Source organism: Orcinus orca, chromosome X, assembly GCF_937001465.1.
Source record: "Orcinus orca chromosome X, mOrcOrc1.1, whole genome shotgun sequence".
Taxonomy (NCBI): domain Eukaryota; kingdom Metazoa; phylum Chordata; class Mammalia; order Artiodactyla; family Delphinidae; genus Orcinus; species Orcinus orca.
The window spans coordinates 12,769,268-12,789,124 of record NC_064580.1 but is presented as its reverse complement, the minus strand read 5'-3'; positions in this window follow the sequence as shown (position 1 = coordinate 12,789,124).

Below are 19,857 nucleotides of genomic sequence, written 5' to 3'. Positions count from 1 at the left end.
CTCTTCATAAAATTCTAAATTTACTAAATGAAAATTAGAGAGTAGCCGAGAGGATTGATTTTGGGGCAAGCCAACAGTCCTTGGTGGCACTGGGCCAAGGCAGAGAAGGGCCATTAGGCTGGGTTTAGAAGACTGTGGCCATGAGTAGCTAAGGGGGATGCCATTTTTTTCAGTGGTGACTCATTGTGGAAATGAGATTGATAAGAATAAATAGAATTTTTCTGTATGAAAACTAAAAAGACACAACCCTTTCCAGCATAGCCTCTCTCTACTTACTCAGATTTGGATCTCATCTGGAGGTGCACTTTGAGGCTATGTCATACGTCAGAACATTGGATTCTCTCATGTAGAAGTTCAAGAAGGCCGATATCATGTAGGCTTTCATAGGAAAACAAAATTAAGGCAAAAGTGAGATCAGATTGACACTAGGTCTTAGAATCTTGAAATTCTGAGGACGGGAAATTAAATTACAAGAAGAAATTTGCCTTGCTTTTAAACTTCGCTTTTTTTTTTTTTTTTTTTTTTGCGGTACACGGGCCTCTCACTGTTGTGGCCTCTCCCATTGCAGAGCACAGGCTCCGGACGCTCAGGCTCAGTGGCCATGGCTCACGGGCCCAGCCGCTCCGCAGCATGTGGGATCTTCCCGGACCAGGGCACGAACCCACGTCCCCCGCATCGGCAGGCGGACTCTCAACCACTGCGCCACCAGGGAAGCCCATAAACACTGTTTTTGAAAGTGACTATTGGACAGAGTTTTAACTGTTTCTTACTTTAAAAATTGTGCCCAGTTAGAAGATAGCTATTTATAAATCGGTTCAGAGCTCCACACCAGCCCAATAGGAAGACTTTTGGATACATTATCCTGTGGTTTCCATCATGGCTGAAGCTGTGAGTGAACACTGGGGTGAGATGTCAGAGGTGTTAGTTGAGTTTTAGAAAATCATTCACTGGTCTCTGATGAGGGCAAAAGTTTAAAAGGTATGTGTGTGTGTCTGTGTGTTTGTGTGTTAGAGAAAGAGAACATGAGGGAGAGCCTCAAGATCTAGTTTTGGAAGAGCTTGGAAACGTCTCAGATTTCAATGTATTTTATGCATGTGACAGAGCATGAAAAAATAAATATTCATTGAATGAAATATTCATTAAAGACAAGTTTGCTTTTTCTATTTACCTTTGGCTATTAGAACAGGGATTGAGAAATGCTGTGGATTACCAGGATGAAGGGCTGCTGACTTAGGCCACGTGATTGTGTTTAAGAACCCGTAGGAAGGGCCAAATAACATTTGTGACCACAAACAAGTGATAAAGGAAATTGAGAGGATGGTTTTAGAAATGACTTTCATTTAAAGAATTACTGGGATATGAAATGAGGAACGAGGCTCCCTACAGAAATAGCTGAAGTCACCAAGCATCAAGTAATTTGAAATAGGGAGACTCACAGCATGTCTTAGGAGAGTTTGTCTAGCCTTGAAATACTGATGGGAAGATTAGTCCAGGAAATTAGTGAGATAAATGTACATGTTGCCAAATTACCGAAGACAACGAAAGATGAAAATGGAGAATACAAATAAGCCATTCTCTAGAGAAGAATGGAACACCCACGCACAGATCACCCTGCAGAGTGCTAACATGGAATCATCCTTTCATGGCTGGAAGGGCCCTGTAGGGGTTGGGGATGTGAGCTCTTGAAACAGACTGGCTGGGATCGGATCCCAGCTCTACCCCTTAGTAGCTGTATAGCCTTGAGTACAATACTTACTTTCTCTGTGCCTCAGTGTCTTCATTTGTAAAATGGGAAGAATAACAGCGATACCTACCTTATAGGATTGTTGTGGGGATTAAGTAAGTTAAACCATTGCAGAGGAGTTACAACTTGTTTCTTCTATTTAGAAAATGTTAGCTTTAATCTCCATAGGAAATGTTAACTATTATTATTAATCAAGGCTCAAGGGGACCATGACTTGCCCATAGTCATCGATCTAGCCAGGTACAGAGCTAGGCCTTGGACTCTCAGTTCACATCATTTACTTTTTTTTTTTTTAACATCTTTATTGGAGTATAATTGCTTTACAATGGTGTGTTAGTTTCTGCTTTATAACAAAGTGAATCAGTTATACATATACATATGTTCCCATATCTCTTCCCTCTTGCGTCTCCCTCCCTCCCACTCTCCCTATCGCACCCCTCTAGGTGGTCACAAAGCACCGAGCTGACCTCCTTGTGCTATGCGGCTGCTTCCCACTAGCTTTCTACCTTACGTTTGGTAGTGTATATATGTCCATGCCTCTCTCTCACTTTGTCACATTAATCATTAGAGAAATGCAAATCAAAACTACAATGAGATATCATCTCACACCAGTCAGAATGGCCATCATCAAAAAATCTAGAAACAATAAATGCTGGAGAGGGTGTGGAGAAAAGGGAACCCTCTTGCACTGTTGGTGGGAATGTAAATTGATACAGCCACTATGGAGAACAGTATGGAGGTTCCTTAACAAACTAAAAATAGAACTACCCTACGACCCAGCAATCCCACTACTGGGCATATACCCTGAGAAAACCATAATTCAAAAAGAGTCATGTACCACAATGTTCACTGCAGCTCTATTTGCAATAGCCAGGATCTGGAAGCAACCTAAGTGTCCATCGACAGATGAACGGATAAAGAAGATGTGACACATATATACAATGGAATATTATTACTCAGCCATAAAAAGAAACGAAATTGAGTTATTTGTAGTGAGGTGGATGGACCTAAGAGTCTGTCATACAGAGTGAAGTAAGTCAGAAAGAGAAAAACAAATACCGTATGCTAACACATATATATGGAATCTAAGAAAAAAAAAAGGTCATGAAGAACCTAGGGACAAGACAGGGAAGGGTAAGCCGTGACATTATTTACTTTTACGTCAAGCTGTTCTCTTCCATGTAATGCATCTCTGTACATGTATGAACTGGGGGAGGTAAGAGAGGAACATGAAAGCAATAATAGTAAAACACAATTGTTTATGATTTTTATATCACTTTTATAGCACTATCATATTTGAATCTCAAAACAACTTTATGGTATAAGGTTAAAACTTTTCCATTTTATAGATAGACAATAGAAAAGTTAAGCAATAAGGTTTAGATGGCAGAGCTGATGAGTGGAACTGCAATTCAAAACCAGGGATTCTGACTCCCGATCTGTGACTCTTTCTTTGCACTCCACTCACCACCTATGGCTGAAGCTGAATGCGGGAGGAAGGATGCTGGAAGCATAAGTGGGGTTCTGGGAAGCACAGTGGAAGGAGGCCTGTTGTCTTACAGGCAGGGGCCATCAGGGAGGGCCTGTTGGAAGAGAGGACTCCAGTCTAAGTCCTTTTCTATTCCTTCTCCAAAGAGTTTTGGAATCCATTCATTTAATCCAACCCCCGCTTCCATGTCCTCCATCTTCTCTTACCTGGACTCCTATCTTCTGACTAGTCAATACACGCTCTACATGCAGTCATAATGATTAGTCTAAGAAACAAATCTGATCATATCCCTCCCATCCCCTCTTCCACCCTCATCCCTTCCCTGACTCTTCATCCCCTCCAGATCAAGCCAACCTCCTGCACAGCAGTTACACTCCTTAAGTTCTGGCCTGTGCTCCTTTATCAAGACCCGCCTCTCTCCACTACCCCTATGTTCCGTCCTTGCTGAAACATATTTCAGCCAAAACAGACTCTGCATCGTGTCTCATTAGGGAAATGTGAATTAAAACAGCAATGAGATACCACTGTCTACCTATCAGAATGGCCAAAATCCAAAACACTGACATCACCAAAAGCTGACAAGGAGGTAGAGCAATGACAGGAACTCTGATTCATTGCTGGTGGGAATGCAAAATGGTACAGCCACTTTGGGAGACACCACTTAGGCAGTTCCTTACAAAACTAAACATACTCTTACCATATGATTAAGCGATTGTGATTCCTGGTCTTCACCCAAAGGAGTTAAATACCTGTGTCCGTACAAAAACCTGTACTTGGATGTTTATAACAGCTTTACTTGTAATTGCCAAAACTTGGAAGTACGCAAGATGTCCTTCAGTAGGTGAATGGATAAATAAACTGTGGTACATCCAGACAATGGAATATTATTCAGTGATGAAAAGAAGTGAGCTATCAATCTGTGAAAAGACGTGGAAGAAACTTAAATGGGGTATTACTGAGTGAAAGCAAGCCATCTGAAAAGGCTCTATACTGTATGATTCCAACTATATGACATTCTGGAAAAGGCAGATCTGTGGAGACAGTAAAGAGATCAGTGGTTGCCAGGGGTTAGGTGTAGGGAGGGATGAACAGGCAGAGCACAGAGGATTTTTAGGGCAGTGAGACTACTCTGTATGATGCTATAGTAATGGATACATGTCATTATACATTTGTCCAAACCCACAGAAGGTCCATCACCAAGAGTGAACCCTAATGTAAACTATGGACTTGGGTGATAATGATGTGTCAGTGTAGGTTCATCAGTTGTCACAAATGTACCACTTGGGTGGGGATGTTGATAATGGGGGAGGCTGGGCATGTGTGGGGGAGGGGATATATGGGAAATCTCTGTACCTTCTGCTCAGTTTTTCTGTGGACCTAAAACTGCTCTTAAAAAAAAGTCTATTAGAAATCACAATATAAGTTATAGCAACTTATATGATAAAATAATCCATAATAAAATGTATATGTATATTTTAACCTTCTCTAAAGCATCATGGTCTCTTTTCTTCCTGCCCTCTTCATGTAACCTTGAGGCATTCAACACGTATTTTAATTGTCTCTGTGGACTTTGAGAAATGGGTAGTTTCATCAGGCAATGAAACTTGGGCAGAAGTCCTTGGCAAAATCAGACATTATTAATATTTAACATGTATTAAACATTATTGCTCTGGGTAGATGCTATAACTCGGCCTTGCAAGAGTTATAGTTTCTGCCAGTGGAGTACGTTTAAATTTTAACCTTGGAGCCAACATTTCAGAAAGGATCTTTCACCCTTTGTGAATTGGAAAACCAAAAAGCTCTTCAAAGACATGTCTGCTCTCTCCAACTTCTTCATCCTCTTCCCAACATGAGGGCATCTCTGATTCTCAGAGAAGGTACATCTGGGGGTATTTGCAGTCTGGGCGCCTGTCCTCTGGCAGGTCTGTGCACGCAGCCAAACAGTGTGGAATCCATGCCTTTCCATGGCCTTTCGTCCCGCATTTCTCAAGAGTGGGAACCGAGAGGAGCTGGAGTTGCTGGCTTCACCCATAAGCCGAGGCTTGTGCTCCCCGTCCCAGCACCCTTCAGTCCTGGCTTCCTCCCAGGCATGCTCGAGCTTGCTCCTCAAACTAAGGCCCTGCCTTTCCTACTGCCTAGGGTTAATTTGTATCTTTGTGATCGATAGGAATGGCCACAGAGTTCATGAATGGGGCATGTAATTACATTGGCTACGGCTTATCCGGACACATCTTACAATCATAAAATATTCAATCAGTTTGACCTAGAAAAGAAAGATTTATCTGGGAGACTCAATTTAGGTCCTTCAGATCAACTCAAGTATGGGAGGGAATAAACTGACAGAAGGAATTCTAACTACAAATGTCCCGGATCTTCAGGGCAATTTAATAATATAAACCAAACTAAGGTTTTGATTTAAAATATTTATTTATTTATTTATTTCATTTTTGGCTGTGTTGGGTCCTCGTTGCTGCGTGTGGGCTTTCTTTAGTTGCGGCGAGCGGGGCTACTCTTCCTTGCGGTGTGCGGGCTTCTCATTGCTGTGGCTTCTCTTGTTGTGGAGCACGGGCTCGAGGCACATGGTCTCAGTAGTTGTGGCTCATGGGCTCAGTAGTTGTGGCTCACGGGCTCTAGAGCGTAGGCTCAGTAGTTGTGGTGCATGGGCTTAGTCGCCCCACGGCATGGGGGATCTTCCCGGACCAGGGCTCGAACCCATGTCCCCTGCCTTGGCAGGCGGATTCCCAACCACTGCACCACCAGGGAAGAGGTTTTGGGCTTTCTTAAAAGGAAAAAGTTTGGTGGTTATAGAAATATCCCATAATTATATGGAAATTGCTGTTCAAATCATAATTGTTTTCTCCATTAAATTTCAGGTCCATGGTGGCATCTGGAAGAACCTAATTTAGTCCAGTAAGCATCATAAGTGATTATGGTTTCTTTTTAATATAAATGAGAGTAGATTAAAATGGAAAAGAGGCTTTTACTTCAGTTTGTATATTGAGACAATGTTCACCTATAAATAACTTAGTAAACATAAGTATTGGTAGAAATCTTATTCCCAAGCATAGCTAGAAATATCTCCACTCATGTTCTCAAATATAAAATGATCTAGAATATAAACTTCATACTTGTTTTAAGTTTTTGTTGCCTTTATACTTCTTTTTTGGCAGGTTATCTCATTTTGCTAAGGCTTGAAGGCTTACCTATACTTGTCTAACTTACCTCTATGACTCTAACTTCCAGATAATAAGGGGTCTTTCTTTCCATTCTCTGTATCCAGGCTTATATCTAGCAGGACCTTCAGTTAGTATGATAGGAGGCAAAGGAGAATGATTCAAAATATAAGGCTCTAGATCAGTGGTTCTCTGCCAGGCGTGATTTTGCCCCCCTGCCCCCAGGGGATATGTGTAATGTCTAAAGATATTTTTGGCTGTCACAGCTAGGGAGGTAGGGTGTTACTGGCGGCTCTAGTGGGTAGAGATCAGAGATACTGCTAAACGTCCTACAGTGTACAGGGCAGGTCCCACAGTGAAGAGTTATTTAGCCCCAAATGTCAGTAGTGCCAAGGTGCAAAAACTCTGATCTAGGACCATGGTTATAGGCTTTTTACATGCAAAAAATTAAGATTACATTACTGTCTCATGGTACATATGATCCAGGTACATAGAAAATGTAAATGTGGAAAGTAAAACTTTGGAACTACTGAAAGAAAATATCGTTATGGCACATAGAAGATGGGAGAGAAAGCCCCAGTAAAGACTCTCACAGAAATACCAACTTGATATGCGATTAAGGGAGAATTACAAATTAAGTGGAAAGAAGAGCCTATATGTAGCAATTATTTTTTTCCATTTTACGAACAAGAAAATTGAGGCTTACAGAATTTAAGTGACTTATTTTGGCTCAACAGACTATAAGTAACAGTGTGAGGTTTTGAAGCAAGACATCTTAAACCAGATACAAAAAGCACAAACCAGAAAGAAAACATGGATAATTTTGACCATAATAAAGTCTAAAACTTCCATCTAAAAAATACCCCTTAACCAAAGTTAAGAGACAAATAACAGACTGAAAAAGGCATTTGCGATACATATAGTAGACAAAGCATTAATATCAGTAATGCACACAGAATGCCTATAAATAAATGAGAATAAGTGAAGTGTCCCACTAGAAAAATGGGCAGAGGATATTGTGATAAGCAGGATAGTGGCTCACTCAAAACTGTCAATGTCCTAATCCCTTCAGTCTGTAAATATGTTACTTTACATGGCAAAAGGGGCTTTGCAGATGTGATTACGTTAGGCATCATGAGATGCGGAGAGGATCCTGGGTGATCTGGGTGGGCTCAATGAAATCACAGGTGTCTTGTGTCTTAGAGGGAAGCAAAAGGATCAGAATCAGAGATGGAGACGTGAGGATGGAAGGAGACAGCAGAGTGATGCAGTTGCTGGCTTGGGAAATGGAAGGGTGCCAGAAGCCATGGAATGCAGGCAGCTTCTGAACCAGTGGTTCTCACCCAGGGGTAATTTGGCCCCCGGGGTACATGTGCAATGTCTGAAGACGTTTTTGGTTGTCACAGCTGGTGGGGGGTGGCTCTAGTTGCTTTCACTCTAGTGGATAGAGGCCAAGGATGTTGCTAAACATCCTACAATATATAGAACAACAAGGAACTCGATTCTTCCCTAAAGCTTCCATAAGTGCAGCCCTGCTCTCACCTTGATTTTAACCTAGTGAGAACCATTTTGCATTTCTGACCTCCAAAACTGCAAGATAATAAATTTGTGTTGTTTTAAGCCACTAGGTTTGTGGTGATTTGATACCGTAGCATTAGGAAAATAATACGTATAGGAAAAGGCAATTTACAGAACAGGAAACAGGCTGGGCCTGTGAGCCATGGCCGCTGAGCCTGCGTGTCCGGAGCCTGTGCTCCCCAGCGGGAGAGGCCACAACAGTGAGAGGCCCACGTACCGCAAAAAAAAAAAAAGTCCAGGACCAGATGGCTTCACAGGTGAATTCTACCAAACACACAAAGAACTTATACCGATCCTTCTAAACTCTTCCCAAAGATTGAAGAGGAGGGAACACTCCCTCTTTGAGAGGGAACACTCCCAAAGACATTCTATGAAGCCACCATCACCCTGATACCAAAACCAGACTAAGACACCACCAAAAAAGAAAATTACAGGCCAATATCTTTGATAAATATAGATGCAAAAATTCTCAACAAAATATTAGCAAACTGAATCCAACAACACATAAAACAGATCATACAGCACGACCAAGTGGGGTTCATCCCAAGTTCACAAGGATGGTTCAACATACGCAAATCAATCAATGTGATACACCACATAAACAAAAGACAAAAACCACATGGTCATCTCAAAAGATGCAGAAAAAGCATTTGACAAAATTAAGTGTATCGTCTCCACAATCTTTTTGAGACACATAGCCACACTCATGATGTTTGTAAGACCTAGAGGGAGTCTCTATTGCTTCAATGCTCCTTGCTGGAGGGGCTACCAGAACTGGATGAGTAGATTCTTGCCTCCCCTTATTAGGCCAGTGTTAGGGAGAACGATAGACAGAGAGTGATTCTATTTCTCTCACCTAGGTCAGCATCTCTTCCAAAATAAGAATTTCCTTTTAAGCATCACTGAAAATCATTCATCCAGTTTGTGCTTGAACTCCTCTGAGGCAGCCCATTCCTTTTTTTTTCTTTTTTTGACAGATCTGTATTTTAGAAGTTCCATATTCTTAGCTGAGAATGGGCATCACTGTATTACTTCCTCACTTTGGTTTGACTAATTTTTTTTCATTCCTCTTCTACTTGGAAATCAGATGGCTTGGAGATCAAAAAGTTAAAGGGAGGTATCACTTCCCCTAAGTTTTCTCTTTTCGCGGTGACATATGACTGGTTCCTTTAACAATTCCAAATTTAACATGATTTCTATACTTTATTACCTTAATAACCGTTGCTTGTTTCTCTTTTACCAGTATCCATCTTCATATTGCTTGCCTGGGACTTTACCCAATAAAGTTTAAACATTACAAGTCCCTCCTGTGATGTGAATACTGTACTAGATATTAACCCAGAATAAGAATCATTTGCTTGTTTGTATGTTTGCTTGCTTGTTTAAGCAGCAAGTTCACAGCACAGACTTGTATGGCATTTGGGTCAACTAGAACATCTAGGGTTTTTTGTCTTTTTACAGGAACAGCTATTAAATCAGCCATTTCTCATCCCAGGAGGTAGTTGGTCTAATACAAAAAGCATGGTACTTCGAACCAGAAAACATGCGTAAGTGGCAGGAATAACAACCTCTTGTTCTTGCCACTTGCCAACCGTGAACAACTCACTGTCCTCTCTAGGCCTCCATTTTTTGACCTGGAAAACAGGACTGTTCAAAAGATATGCCTCACCCAGCTGATAGGTTTCTTTAAAAAACTCAGCTAAAAGACAATATATGTTGGACAGTTTTCTTTTTTTTTTTTTTTTTGCGGTACGCGGACCTCTCACTGTTGTGGTCTCTCCCGTTGCGGAGCACAGGCTCCGGACGTGCAGGCTCAGCGGCCATGGCTCACGGGCCCAGCCGCTCTGCGGCACGTGGGATCTTCCCGGACCGGGGCACGAACCCGTGTCCCCTGCATCGGCAGGCGGACTCTCAACCACTGCACCACCAGGGAAGCCCTGGTCCTGGACTTTTGACTGTAGGGATTTTTTTTTTATTACAGATTCTATTTCACTTCTAGTGATCAGTCTGTTCAAATTATCTATTTCCTTTTGATTCAGTTTCAGTGGGCTGTATGTTTCTAGAAAGTTGTCCATTTCTTCTAGGTCGTCAGATTTGTTGGCATATAATTGTTCATAGTATTCTCCTTCTTTTTGTATTTCTGAGGTATCAGTTGAGATTTCTTTTTTTCATCTCTTATTTTATTTGGATTCTCTCTCTTTTCTTCTTGGTGAGCCTGGCCAGAGGTTCGTCAATTTTGTTTATCCTTTCAAAGAACCAGCTCTTGGTTTTATTGATTTTTTTCTATTGTTTTTTAAATCTCCTCCCTGATCTTTATTATTTCCTTCCTTCTGCTGACTAGGTTTTGTGAGACAGTACACTTCAGACCTTGGAGAGGGGTGTGCCTTCTGGCTTTGTCATCCAAACCTACTCTTGTGGGGTCTTCAAGGCTGAGGTCAAGTATGTCACTAAGAATGTCACATGCGAAGACAGAGGAACAGATGGGTATCATCTTTCATGGGAGCTCCAGGGCTTGGCAGGTACATACATACATAAGCAAGTTGACAACTGCAATGAATTGAGGCTACATGGCCGACTGGGAAACTGTGTGCAGAATCTGGCACGTAGGTTGTCTAGTCATGGTATCATGAATCAGTATATTACTTAATATGAGATCCAGAATTGAGAAGTGCAAGAGGGAAATAAGTCAAAGCAACTTGGATACCCGAGGTCATCTGGTATCTGGAGGCTTGTGTGGGAAGAATAGTGGGCTGGGCTAAGTCTTGTGGATAACAGAGAGCAGATCCAGTACCTCCATTTCAGTCCTCCATCTTCTCTAGGAGTACAATACAAAATTGCAACACAATCTCCCTAGAAGGCTTAGTTTTCTTCTCGCACTCTTGTCCTAGAGGTCCACCATCTCTCGTCCTAAAGGTCCACCATTTCTCTCTCGTCCTAGCGGTCCACCATCTCTCCATGCCCTCCTGGAGGCCTTCTTGCTCTTGCCGGCATTGTCATAATCCTTTTTGAGGACTTACGATATCAGAATCTGTCCTTTAACAAGATCATGGTCATTTGTATGCATTGCCTTAAGGATTTATAATCTTGGCCCAAATCAGGACTGCATTTGTGAATTAGCTTAACTATACAGCAACCAACCAATAAGCAGATGTTATTCTGAACCCAAACTTTTCCAAAGTTACAAAATCTAGTTATGTACCTGAACAGAGTGGACCATGGTGGTAAAGATGAAAGATGTGTTGCTGGACACCAGAGTGGAGAGAAAGCTTAGGAACTGTGCAGTAGTTTTAAGAAGATACTACTCCTTCGTTTTTGCAAATTTTGAACCGAGAGAGAGAGAATGAGATCAGAGAACCTACCAAGGGGTTTTCTTAAGGGGCTACTTCTCAGGGCATGGCCTATTGTGTCACAAAAATCTTTGGGACTACAGAAAATGGTGGAAGGGTAGGTACTGTCACTTTTAGTGTTGATGATTTTCAATGCATTAAAGGAAACTGACTTTGCTAAATTAAATCATACTTCCTGAGACTGAGTTTCTCAGAGAGGGCTTCCTGGATGTCCTAAGAAGGTTTAATAGTGAACTAAAAAGTACTATGGTATGGTGTCTCTTGTGCTTAATTCTCCACAATCCACTCCACTCCAGCCAATGAGTCTCCAAGGCAATCATAGAAATTCCATCTCTCTTGCCAGTAATTTAGTTCAGGGCTGGGCAGGCGTAAGCTAGTCTGGACCAAAGAGACATGCTAGGGGAGGCTTGCTGAGGGCATCTGGGAAAGAAGCTTCCTCAGTGTTAGGAGAGGCCTCCCCTCACTTGATAGACATGAACAAGGGTGGATGGGGTGCAGGTTACTACCTCTAGCTATCCTGTAACTACAAGGGGAGCATGTCTTAGGATGAAGCCAACCCTACAGACTTGAGAAGATACTATTTCTTATTTTTTGCAAATTTAAAATCCTCAGAGGGGAGAAACAGAAAGAACTCAGTCTCTATTGTCACTATGGAATCCCTGAAGCTAACCCTACTTCTCGACTTCCTGTTGCACGTGTTATTACATTACCTCCCTGCGTAAGTCGGTTTGATGCGAGGTTCATTGCTGCCCACAGCCATAAACATCCTTGCTGATACAAATCATCGGTAAGAGTCCTCTCTTTATGGCAAGCACAGCACAATGGCATAATCAGCGTGGATTCACAAGCGTCATTTCTGAAGCGATGCTACTTAAAATCACAGGCACTTATCCCAGGTGAAAGAATACAATTTTTACCAACTAATAATGTTCAACAATCACAGCAGAGTAATTTTGAAAACAGATGTCATGATACTCCCATCTTGTGCAAAGCTTATTTTAGTATTTTTATTGGCAGTTGTTCACAAGGTGCTCAGGGCTGCTGTCGCTGTAACTGATAAGACTGATTGCATCGTGAAGAACATTAGCATGCTAATTGCATTTCAACTTTTAGACCGTATGTATTGAGTCGACTCTGTGGGAAGGCTCTCACTGTTTTCACTTGAAAAGCTCAAAACTGGTCTCAGTTTTACATTTTATTATCTCTACCTTTAACCAGTACCCCATGTCTCAACATGTCTGGAATTTGCATCTCAGGGAAGAAGGTGAGTTTTCGAGGTATCTTGGCAAGCTGGTAACTGATTAGATCTGTTAGGGATGGAAATGAAAGTCTGCAGCCATTATTCCTAAAAAAAAAAAAAAAAAAAAAAAAGCCAGTGCATCACAGTTTTGAAGTCAATACATAAGCCACTTGTCAAATATTAATGTGCAGAATTCCCCATATATTAGTTCTCTTCCCTCAGATAGCCCTTCCTTATTTTCTCTGCTAATTCAAATCTTAACTATCCCCTGAATTTTTTTTAAAGACAGTAGTTTTATTTATTTTATTTTAATTTTTATTTATTCATTTTTTTTGGCTGCCTTTGGCTTCGTTGCTGTGCACAGGCTTTCTCTAGTTGCGGCGAGCGGGGCTACTCTTCGTTGTGGTGCGCGGGCTTCTCATTGCAGTGGCTTCTCTTGTTGTGGAGCACGGGCTCTAGGCTCACAGGCTCAGTCGTTGCAGCACGCGGGCCGTAGAAGCCCACAGCACGTGGGGATCGAACCCGTGTCCCCTGCATTGGCAGGCGGATTCTTAACCACTGTGCCACCAGGGAAGTCCCTCCCTGGATTTTTAAGACATAGTTCAAGTAAATTCCTTCTTTAAACCTTCTCTGAGTTATGCCATGGATTGGAGAATAAGCAGGTACCATATTGACAAAGCTGGGTCTTTGAGTTCCAGCAGATCATTTCAGCACTCAGCAGTGGAGACAGATTAGACAGTCAATATTGCATAACCCCAGTTCTGAGTTCTAGGTCTATCCTGGCTTCTGAGCCTCAGTATTCTCCTCTGAAAAATGGGGAAATTGAAAGCATATAACTCAAAAAGTTGTTATAAGGATGAAATGAGATAATCCAAATAATGCCTTAATCCAGTGCCTAACGCATGGAGAATGTTCAATAAAAGTTGTTATAATTATAGTTTGCATATGAGATTTCAGTGGGCAGAGATAAATATACTTTGGTGGTACAGAATTCTACTTTTTATTTATACATTGCCGTAATTTTGCTTATTAAAAAAGAAATTCTGTGTTTTATTCCCTTGACTCAACTCAGGCTCTGAGTTTCATATATAATGATGGAAACTTTTCCTTAATCAAATCACTTGATATCTTCCCAGTAAAAAGGCTGTTTTCCTGATGCGGGCATCTTACGTATATGTATGCATGTAGAATCAAGATTCATAAGGGACAACCAACCGCTGGATTTCCTTTGAGATTTTGAGTAGCAGTAAGAGTCTATTCAACAAATGGACAAGTAGATACCAAGCATCTGTTGCTTAAAGGGTATGGTGTGACCCCTTGACAACTGTGGAAAGGAGGAGGAGGACATGGAAAAAACCAGCAAATTTTTATAAATAAATGCTTCATGGGTTGTATAGGCAAAGTAGTTTATATTACAGGCAGAAGCTATCGTCTTTCAAGATAAATCAGAAGCAGTAACACCCCAAATTTACTTTCACTGTATAGTTGCCTCACGTTAATATCCTCTCTCATTTCTGAATTATTCTTTCGGGAAGACACAGCATAGTGGCTGCAGTCCAAACTGTGACATTTAGGTACGAATTCTAGCTCCACCACTTACTCCCTGGGTGACCTTGAGCAACTCATTTAACTTCTGACTAACTTCTCATTTTTTCTCAGCAGCATTTTTTCAGTAAAAGGGACCACATTATCTCTTCCATTATCCAGTATTATACGTTAAGGGGCTAAACAAGCTTGACTTGTAGCTTCTCCCATTAAAAACTGTTTTTGCTTTTGTTTCAGAAAGACTTTTTAGGTAACCAATTCCATTGAATGCCTTACTCAATTAACCACTGTTGGAAATTCTATTAATATTCGGAGAAAATACCCCTACTCACCAATTCTTTCAGTTTCTCTCAGTGACATCACCGAATGTAATAAGGGAAAATAGAGACCATCCAGGAAGTTATCCAGTATTTCTAAAAGTTATTTGACCAGAGTGTTCGTTTCCTGTGCAACACATCTGAGATGAATTCAGGGGGAAACACATGATAGTATATTAATAGTGTTTACCAGGCAAGTGGTCGCAATAAAGATGAAAGATGTGAGTGGAGTTACTTACCCAACTGTTGCTACTCTTTTTTGTTACAAATGAGATAACATATGCAGAAGGCATACAATAATCGGTTTTGCTCCGAGTTAAGAAAATGAGAATAAAACAACAATCAGTCACCATTTTTCATCTGTTATGTTGGCACACAACATGGTACGCAGTTTTGGTGTGTGTGGTATGGGGAAACAGATACACGCTTGGACAATCTCTTTGGAAGACAATTTGTTAGTTTCTGTCAAAATTACAAAGTCCTATGCCATTTAACCCAACAATCCCTTGCATAGGAATCTGTCTTACATATACATTTGCATATATGTACAAAGCCATATATTTGAGACTATGGCAGCATAGTTTATAACAGTAAGAAGCTGAAAAAAAGCCTCACCATCCATCACTGGGGACTGGATAAAATACATTATGGGACACCAGTACAATGGCAAACTATGCAGGCAAGAAAAAATAGGTCATTGGAATGATCTCTATGAGGCATTATTAATTAGAAACAGCATACAGATTGGATGGGGCTAAGGGACATTTCAACCAAATGCAATGTGTGGACCTCGTTTGAATCCTTACAGCAAATCAACTTTAAAAGTGCATTTATGGGCTTCCCTGGTGGCGCAGTGGTTGAGAGTCCGCCTGCCGATGCAGGGGACACGGGTTCGTGCCCCGGTCCGGGAAGATCCCACATGCCGCGGAGCGGCTGGGCCCGTGAGCCATGGCCGCTGAGCCTGCGCGTCCGGAGCCTGTGCTCCACAACGGGAGAGGCCACAACAGTGAGAGGCCCGCGTACCGCAAAAAAAAAAAAAAAAAAAGTGCATTTATGAGCCATTTGGGGAAATTTGAACACTGGCTATTTTGATGATACTAAATAGTTATTGTATGTTTTTAGGTTTGATAATGATGTTGAAGTTTTATTTAAAGAAGAGCCGTTATATTACAAAGATACATAATGGAACATTCTGGGTGAAATGATATGGTGTTTGGGATTTGCTTCATAATAATCTATGGATTATGAAGATTACCAGTCTGTTAATCTGTGGGAAGGAAGGAGAGTATGGGTAAGACAAGATTGGCCCTGTAGATGAGTGATGGAAACACAGAGTTTAATGAGAAGAATCGTATAGTGATACTATTCTTTCACTACACCAGTGTGTGAAATTTCCCCTAAGAAGAAGTCAAAACTGAGAGTTAAAAACTGAAGCTAGAAACGTTCAGTTAAAAAGTTAAAAACTAAATAGAGCAAACATGAAAATGTAAGGTGGATAATTATAAGTGTAGTAATCTAACAATGAATCTGCATAGAAAAATTCTGGAAAAAAACCTTGCTGAGGCCGCAACGGTGAGAGGCCTGCATACCGCAAAAAAAAAAAAAAAAAAAAAAAAAAAACCAAAAAAACCTTGCTGATGATTTTTTCCTTCTTGGGAGGGCTAATGGGGGCCTAAGATAGAAGGAATACTTTCTTTTCAGTATTTTGATAATGTTTTAAAACAAAGCGATAAAAACGAAGTGCTGTACAAATATTAAATCTCCTATTAGAAATAATGTATGCCACAGTTAAATGCAAATGAGGTAAGGCTTCAGCAGGCCTATCCAATTAGCACATTGATTAATTCAGGTCCTGCTTAGACTTCTACTAACATGTTAATTGTTTTAATTAAACTCTTCAGTTCTCTGGCAGTCATTTAGTACTTGGTAGAATAGGGTAATATAGTAAACACTATCCTTTCATATTTATTTATATATAATTAAATATAATATAAATATAATTAAAATATATTTAATATATGCAGGCATACTTCAGAGATATTGTGGGTTTGGTTCCAGACCGTTGCAATAAAGCAAGTCACATGAATTTTTTGGTTCCCTGGTGCATATAAAAGTTATGTTTACACTATACTGTAGTTTACTAAGTGTGCAATAGAATTATGTCTAAAAAAGCAATGTAGGGACTTCCCTGGCTGTCCAGTGGTTGAGACTCCACACTTCCACTGCAGGGGGCATGGGTTTGATCCCTAGTCGGGGAACTAAGATCCTGCATGCCGCGGATGTGGTAAAAAAAAAAAAAAAAAAAAAAAAAAAGCAACGTACATGCCTTAATTTAAACATAACGCTGTCAGAAAAATAGCGCCGATACACTTGCTCGATGCAGAGTTCAGTTTGTAAAAAACACAACATCTGTGATAAAACGAGGTATGCCTGTATTGGATGTATATTTAATTAAAACATATAACTAAATCTGCAGGTTTGGTTTAATTCATTCAACATTTATTGGCATGCATATCAACTTTTCAAATAAATAGAAATAAATGGACATCCATTGTCTAGATTTTCCCATATTTGCTTCATCTATTTTGTCTGAAGTATTGTAAAGTAACGTACAGACATCGTGATAACTCACCCCTAAATAGCGCAGTATGCATCTCTCAGCTGTGTTCAGTCTACTAATAAGCCCATCAGAGGCTTTCTTCATTTCTGCTGTGGTGGTTTTGACCGCTAGCATTTGTTTTTGGTTCTCTTTAGCATTACCATCTCTCAGCTTCCACTGCCCAGCTATTGTTACATGCTGCCTACTTTATGCATGAGAGCCCTTAGCATATTAATCATGATTGTTTTAAATGGGCTGCTAATTCCAAAATTCCTGCTATGTCTGGTTCTGATGCTTGCTCTGTCTCTTCAAATTGTGGGGTTTTTTTTTTGCCTTTTAGTATACCTTGTTATTTTTTCTTGACAGCCAGACGGGGATGTACGGGGTAAAAGTTACTGCTATAAATAGGCCTTTGGCAATGTGGTGATAAGGCGTTTTGGGGAGGGGGTAGAGAGTTAACCTTCAGTTAACCTAATGCAATTTGTCCCCTTCTCAGCAGGACCACCCGCTTTGCCTCCCCTGCGATGGAAGTGGCGTGTATTTAGGGCGGTGGGAGGAGAAAATTCTCCAGGTGGACGGGAAAGGGTCTGGTCCGGGCTCTTCCCACCCCCATCCCCTTTCCACCCACTGGGGGAGCCGTGACCATCTCCCCCCACCCCACGCCTCCACGCCAAGGGCGTTCTCACCAGCTGTTTCAGATGACAAATGAGGCTCATGTGCAAAGTCTGCAGCGTCCTTTTTGCCTGCACCTTTTTTAATAAGAATATATTGTAATACTAAAAAATATTAAATCCGTACCACCCCACCTAAAAAAAAAAAAAGGTCTCAGTTTTCATGGAGCCTACGCCTCTGGATTGTGAATTTCACAGGCGCCCCTCAGTTTCCCTCTCCCCTCTCAGGTGGAACAGGACGGCTAGAGTGGGCTGGGGCTGCGTGTTTCCCTTCCTCCACGGCACTTAGGCTCTGCTTAAATAGTTTCTCCTGGGGGTCGACCTTGTTAAGGAAAAGAGTGCGCTGCTGCCTATCAAAATGGCTCCTCTATCCCCGCCTCCGTCAGCAGCACGAGGGGATTTGTCTCCGGTACTTCCTGAAATCCTGGTGGAGCTCCTGGAGTTAAAACTCACAGAAGTGTGGAGGCCCTTCTATGACCCGGTCCACTTGGAGCCCGAGGCTTGTCCAGTTTGAGCCTAGAGCAATTCCTCCATTACGGTTCTGGCTCCCCCGGAGGCTGCAGCTCTTCCACTTCTGCTCTGGTAAGCCGTGATTCTCTGTGTTTGCCTGTCAGTCTGTCTCTCCAGTTTGGGGGGGGCAGCAGTTTGCCTTGTGACCTCAGTTCTCTTAGGGATCTAAGGAGAGTTATTGATTTTAAAGTTTGTTCCGTTTCGTACTTGTTTTTAGGATAGATTGATGACTTCCAAGCTCCTCAAACACAGAACCAGAAACTGGAAGCCCCATCCTCGCCCAACACCCACGGCCCCGATATTGACCTGTTGAAGTCCCCATAGGGGATTATCCCTGTAAGGAGACAAGTAGAATTGTCCACTGAATGGCATTTGTTGGTTCTCTCCAGGTTTCTTGCTACCCGGGATGGGTGGCTCTCCCTCCCCCCCCACCCCCCCGCAGCAAGTATTGCTGTACATAGCCCCACCTTCCCACAAGACTGCCAGGTGTTATCCACAGAGACATCCAACTACACAGTAGTTGTTTACTACTTTCCTGAGTCCAGGATTCCCCTGTCTGCAAAGTCACTTGTGAAAGTCCATCTTTAGTAATATCCCCCATGATGCTTTCTGTAGAAAGCGTGCATCCTACTGTAGAAACTTCTACCTATGAGTTCCGGCCTACACTATGCAAAGATTGTTGGTGTTTGTTCAAAGCCTTTGACAGTCAGTGGGACCCAACATGAAGCTCTGCTTCAAACCATAACTCCATAACTGTTCCACTTCCTGGACGTGTTCAAGTGTTACCTTGTGGGGTCATTTTCTTCTCCTGATACGCCCTGAATTTTCTGTAAAGTGGAAGACAGATCTCCAGGCTCACTTTAGTTCACATTAAACATTCCTTGGAAGGAGTACTTCATCACTATGGTGTGTCTTTCCTACCATATCGCCTCAGGCGCCTCATAAGGTCTGATTGTTCCATTAGTAGCGAAAATGCTGATTGATCACTGAGTTAAAGTGGTGACAGCCTGATCTCCTCTTATAAAGTTAGATTTTGCCCCCTGGCACGCAGTGCGTAATCTCTGGGGGTGGTTCTTTGATACCATGTGATTATCCAATTCCACGTCAACAATTTACCTAATGATTTTTTTTTAATTTAAAAAAAATTTTAAATGTTTTGGCTGCGTTGGGTCTTTGTTGCTGCAGGAGGGCTTTCTCTAATTGAGGGGAGCGGGGGCTACTCTTCATTGCGGTATGCGGGCTTCTCATTGCAGTGGCTTCTCTTGTTGGGGAGAACAGGCTCTAGGTGTGCGGGCTTCAGTAGTTGTGACTCGCGGGCTCTAGAGCACAGGCTCAGTAGTTGTGGCTCAGAGGCTTAGTTGCTCTATGGCATGTGGGATCTTCCTGGACCAGGACTCGAACCTGTGTCCCCTGCATTGGCAGGCGGATTCTTAACCACTGTGCCACCAGGGAAGGCGTACCTAATGTTTTTAACATCTGTGGATAATCATTGCCCTAATGAAGGACTACGTAAGAGGCTACTGATTGGTGGTTTTCTAATTCTATCATTTGTTCTACTTTTATCAGCTGTCATTCTACTTTGAGGAAGAGCCTTCCCATCAGCTGCGTCAATTCAGTTACTCTGAAATATAATTCCTTTTGCAA